The following is a 6,204-nucleotide window of genomic DNA, read 5'->3' as shown; positions in this document are numbered from 1 at the left end:
AAGTCAATAATTCATCTTATTTCATGAACATCTATCTACTTTACCATATCCTTATAGTCACTTGGTATAGTTTAGCCCTCTATTACCAATCTGATATATGCAAGATAGTATCTAAGTTTTGTTTTAATTTTTCTTTTACCAATAGTTTAAAAAGCTGAGACTTTCTTTGTAAATGAGCTTATTATTTAGCATGCATGGAAAAGGAGATGGATGCCCAGCAGAAGAGCCCATGAAGGTCAAAGGAACTAAGAGAAGCTAGGTTATGGCCTGGGGCTAATGTTAATCACTAAGATTGAAAGCCAACACATATTGACCCTAAAACATTAGGCATATTCTATACAAAAGTGTGTGTTGGGGGAGAGTAAAATAAATCTGTTTTGGGCTTCAAAGTCTGTATAGGACCTAGAAGACAGATTGGAGACAGATTTCCAGAAGACAGATTGGAGGCCAGAACAGAATTATGGAAATTAAGACCTCAAGCTTTAATAAGAATTCAATTCCTGAAAAACATTAGGTGTTGTGAAGACAATGGTTATCTTTCTTCCACAATGAGGAGTGAAGAAAAGTGACAAAAGAGACTTGTCTGCTTACATGTGAAGACACATGAGAATATTCTCAGTAGCAGCAGAAATTCAGTAAGTGCCAGAATTGTATGAATATATGAAATATTCTTAAATCTACTGCTATATACCCATATGAAACTCATATGTTTCTACATAATATATATAGCATTAATAAGATCTGCCATTCACAATTTTCTATGAGTTGAGCATCATTCTAAGCCAGTAGTGCCAGTAGCATCATTCTCTCCAGTACTGCCACAACTTCATTTGTGGGGTTCTATAATGCAGTATTCCTATATATAAAAATATTTCCTTTGTTTAATCAATATCTTTTTCTGTGAAGTGTAAGGTATGAAAGTTCAAGATAATGATAGAATTGCCATTACATAAAAGGTAATGGATGTTAGCAATTCTGTAGTGCTATGAATAGTGGATGGGTTCTTATACTATTGTAATGTCATTTATAGGTCCTAAAACACTGTAAGGCCTTAGTTTTAACTGGTATCATAGAAACTGAAAGTGTACTGAACAGTACTCAGGACACTGATTGGGTGGGCACACAGGCGGTCATCTTATTTGTTGCTTTTGAGTGTATAAATTTCAAACTTTATCATCATCAAAGAACACTTGCATAACAGTTTCAGAGAAAATTTCCTGATTTCAATAATTCTCCATAGTGTTGAACCATGAAGTGAAAAAAAAATCTGAAAAGCACACTGTTATCCAAACTAAAAAAACATCAAGAGATACATGTTATATTTGCTGGGAACAGGATAACCAGGACTTGCCTCCTTACATAGAAAAGGAGGAGAGAATCTCTAGTTTGTAAGAGGAAGGGAGGAGAGAGAGATAAAGAAGAAAAGGATACGGGACTGAAGAAGGAAGGACCCTTCCCACCCATGACGGCTCTGGACTGTCCAAGACATGATGGAGCATTTTTAGGCAAAATTCAAATACATGCTGGCCCAAAATGAGGTAATGGGTTGTGATATGAGCTAAGCAGCAGCAAAGTGGGTGAATCAACAAGGAGGGTGCATTACAGCTGGGATTGGTTTGTAAGAAAACTTGCAACATGGCCATTCTTTGCTGTGTATGACAGGTGTACTGGTTCTAAGGCTGCCAAATATTGCTGAGAGTGTTTGTTAGATGACATCACCAGCAAGTAGGATTTTAAAGTAAGATTTTCTATGGAAAATGCAAAGAATCAAATCTTAGGTTTTCTGGAGATTACTGAGCACATAAAAGTTATAGCAGATAAGAAACATGGTACAACTAGAAGTGGTTCAACACTTGTAAGTGTCTTAATTTCTCCATAGCATACTTATTTCCTCAATTCTGGAGACTCAAGACATTTACTTTGTAAGAACAGGTAAATCTACTTCTTCACACAAGATGACAGAACAAGTAATCTTCTGGAAAAAGAATGGATTCAGAAGGCCAGGGATTTAGCTCAGTGGTGCCGCCACCTGCCTCGCAAGTGCAAGGTCCCGAGTTCAATCCCTGGTACAAAAAAAAAAAAAAAAAAAAAAAAATGGATTCAGGATGCAGGTGGCTCTATAGTGATTCCACATATGAATGTCTCTCTGCCTGTGTCAAAGGCCCTTGAGGATTTTGATTACAAATGTTCCATAGGAGGAGTAGCTCTTCTCACCAGAGCCTGAAGTCCATGATGATGAAAAGATCTGATGAAGATGATAAATATAATATTCTTGCATGTAATGGTATCTGGGATAAATTGTGTCTTTTTAGGGATCCAGGTAAACTGAGAATGAAGAGAAGGTTCAGATACTGCAGGCCTTATCTCTGTGGCTTAGGCCCTGGGCTCCCTACATAAAGTCACTCTGAGTTACTCTGTCACAAGGTAAATACTAATTTTCTATAAAACATGAATTATTTGTCATTTAATTCTTCCTAAGAATTTTGGGCAAGTAAATGATGCTGTGTGGCCTAAAAGTAATTTGTTTTGACAAAAAATAAATTGTGACTCATAGAAGTGAAAGAAATGTGCAAAAAGAGTTCAAACCTTGGTAAATACAGGAATGAATATAAAATCATAAAAATTTTATTTACTCAGGAGTAAAAACAAATTCTGGTTTTTTTTCAGACTACAAAGATGGACATGTGAGTCCGATATAGAAAATCTAAGAAAAAAAAAGAACAGGACACCTACAAACAAACAACACACATACAACCCCTGTTTAACCATGATGGCTGAATTAGGAAGATTCAGCTCCTTATAGGAAAATTGAAAAGTAAAGAGTTATAGTTTACCTTGAAAATTAACAGTAAACAAGTAACTCCTGTGAAGGGAACTGTTGTTCACTGGTAGAAGGGGGACAAATTGGAGTCACCTGCATTACTACAAAGAATGGCTCATGTTTGTGAGGATAATCTGATACTTCCAGTAAGATGTGTAGCTGATGTGTCATCAAGTGTTTCATTGTAAAGAGGCTTAGAGAGCAAAGTTGTCTTCATTTCACCTTCAATAAAATCAGTCTATATTTAAAGATATTATTAATGTAAACTGTAAAGAAGAATAACATAAGAATGATGAGAGTCAATGAAGAAACAGGAGAGAGTGCAGATGACATTAAAAAAAAAAAAAAAACTATTCACAGAAGGGATGACAGAAAACTTCCCAAGCAGAGGAAAAGAACTCGACATACAGATAAGTGAGGCATATAAGGACTCCAAGTGGCTGTGATTAAAAAAAAAAAAATCTACACATAGGCATATAATAGTTAAGATTCTGGAAACCCAACAGAAGAACAAAATTCTACAAGCAGTTAGAGAAAAGAAACAAATCACAAAGGAAAGCCGATCAGAATCACAGTAGACTTCTCAACACAAACCATCAAGGCAAGAAGAGCTTGAAGAGCTTCTTTTAGGGCTTGGACATATTCCAAGCCCTAAAAGAAAACAGCCTCCAACCCAGATTGATGTACCCTGCAAAACTATCTTTCAAAATTGATGGCGAAATAAAATACTTGCATGACAAAGAGCACCTTAGGAACTTCATGAATACGAAACCAGCACTCCAAAAAATTTTAGACAATGTCCTAGGAAAAGACAATGAGGATCACAACCCCAGGAAACACAGCAGAATGAATCCGTCAGGTGCAACAAGAAATTACATGCAAAAGGTGAGAATCCAACAAAAAGAAAACGTCATGACAATGATAAGTCAATAATTATCAGTTATAACCATCAATGTTAATGGTCTCAATTCACCAATCAAAAGAAATAGACTGGCAGAATGGGTCAAGAAGCAAGATCCAACAATATGCTGTGTACAAGAAACACATTTAATTCAAAAAGAAACTCATAGTCTGAAAGTTAAAGGGTGGAAAACAATACTCCATGTGATCCATGTGACAGGAACCCCTCCCACCAAAAATAAAAGCAGGAGTAGCTATCCTCTTTGCAGATCAAGTGGATTTCAAATGAAAATCTGAAATACTCTGGTCCCAAGAATTTCAGATAAGGGATAGTCAACTTGTATGTACAAATCTATTGTGAACATGTATTTTCATTCCTCTCAAGTAAAAATTTAAGAACAAGACTGTTGGTTCTTAACAGTAATACAAGAAATTTCTATATTGTTTTCCAAAATGGTTTTGTCATTTTACATTCACATTAACAGTATTAGAAAGTTCTAACTGGTTCACACCTAAGCTGACATTTGTTCTTTTAAAACTTTTAAATTCATCTCCCTAATGAGTTTATAATTCAGTCTTGTTATTGTACTGATTAGCATTTTTCTGATTCTAGTTTTGCACACATTTCCTGGTCCTGTACTGGCTTTTTATCATCTTCTTATGTCTAGTTTTTAATTGGGTTGTCTATTAATGAGCTGTAAGAGTTCTTTATATATTCTGGTCATAGGTTATATGCATTATAAATATGATCTGTTTAAGGACTACTTTTCATTTTCTTAACGATGTCATTTCAATTTCTAAATTTTGATGGAATCTCATTTATCAATTTTTTTCTTTTATATATAATGTTTTTTATATCCTAGGAAATTCTTGCCTATCCTAAATTCATAAACATTTTCTCTTATAATTTCTTCTTAAAGTTTTATAGTTGTAGTCTTTCATATTTAGGTTCATATATCCTTTCAAGTTATTTTTATGTATGGAAATAAAGGGTTGAGGTTAATTTTTTATATGTGGATACCAGGTGTTCTAGTGCCATTTGCTGAAAACACTATCTTTTTCTCTGCTCTTGAATTGAGTTTATGTTCTATAAAATGTTACTGTCAAATAATCTTTCAGAACTCAGTTGACCATATATGTGTGGTTCTATTTCTAGATTCTCTGTTTTATTCCAATGATCTGTATGTCTTTTCTTACACCAACACTGTCTTGATTACTGTAGCTTTAGAGGAAGTCTTAAAATTAGGTACTAAACATCTTCCAACACTGTTTTTTTTTTCATTTTTACATTTATAGGTCCTTTGCACGCCTACATAACTTTTAAATTTTAATATGCAATTCTTCATTTATAGCAAGTATACATAGACCTGAATTTTTATATATATCTTCTGTTTTCTAATCCTGCTAAATTCAAATACAAGTTCTAGGGGCTCCTAGAGATTTCTTAGTATTTTCTCTGTAAATGACCATATCATTTACATATAAAGATTTTACTTCTACCTTGCCAATCCTATCCTAAGTGTGTCATTTTATTGCCAGACTATTTTGCTTTGGGCCTATGTTTCAAAGTTTAATGGACAGATGACAAGTAAGCATATCTGCCCTTGTTCCCCACCTTAGGGAGAAAGCATTGTTTCTTCTCCATTCATATAAGGCATTTTTGGTGGAAGTATGGAGTATGTGTCTTCGATCTGTTGAGAAGGTTCTGTTCTACTTCTAGCCTCCTGATAGCTTTTACCATGAACAGCTGTAGAACTTAATCCAATACTTTTTCTGCAACTAGTGACAGGATCATATGGCTTTTTCCTTTCGTCTGTTAAAATGATGACTTTTGGGGGGAACTTCTAATGCTGAACCAACACTGCCATCCCTGTAATAAAACCACTTTCTACATCCTGCCAGATCTGACTTCTAATAGTTTGTTTTATTAAACAAATTTCTATTTATGTTCATAATTTTTTTCCATTTTCTTTATCCAGTTTTAATATTAGCACAATGTTGATTTCCTAAAATGAGAGGAGATGTGTTCCTTCTTTTTTCTGCTTTAAATGTTTGATATAATTTATCAGTTAAAATGTATATGAGCCTGCTGTTGTCATATAGGTAGGTTTTCAAGCTAGGAACATACTTTCTTTAATAGGTGCTATTCAAATTTTATATTTCCTCCAGAGTTAGTTTCATTAATTTGTCTAACAAGGTACTTCTTAGAAGTTGTCAAATTTATTTCAAAAAAGATTTTTGTAATATGCTTTTTATATCCTTTTCAATTCTGTAAAATCTGTGGTAATGTCTTCTAGATCTTGATATTGTAATTTTAAAAATGTATAATTGATATTTTATAATAGGAAGAAAAGGTCTAAAGGAGTAGGGGATGTGGGAGGGGTAGGGGAAAAGAAAGAAGGGAAAAGAAAAAATATGAGACAAGGAAAAAAATTGGAAATAAAGTCTTTGCAAATAGAGAAGTGTGGAGGGGGTGAAGGGAG

General features: G+C 34.2%; 1 pseudogene across 1 annotated transcript; it reads left to right on the top strand.

Annotated features, from left to right (window-relative positions):
• The first annotated feature begins 1,552 nt into the window (after window positions 1–1,552).
• On the top strand, window positions 1,553–4,477 carry LOC101705445 (protein phosphatase 1A pseudogene; annotated as a pseudogene). The gene is made up of 3 exons (XR_015444897.1): window positions 1,553–1,997; window positions 2,106–2,424; window positions 2,668–4,477. The product of XR_015444897.1 is annotated as a protein phosphatase 1A pseudogene (transcript).
• Window positions 4,478–6,204: the final 1,727 nt, after the last annotated feature.

Source organism: Heterocephalus glaber, unplaced genomic scaffold, assembly GCF_053883595.1.
Source record: "Heterocephalus glaber isolate CG9 unplaced genomic scaffold, H.glaber_assembly_v1.0 deba00001606, whole genome shotgun sequence".
Taxonomy (NCBI): Eukaryota; Metazoa; Chordata; class Mammalia; order Rodentia; family Bathyergidae; genus Heterocephalus; species Heterocephalus glaber.
This window is presented reverse-complemented; position numbering and strand designations above follow the sequence as displayed.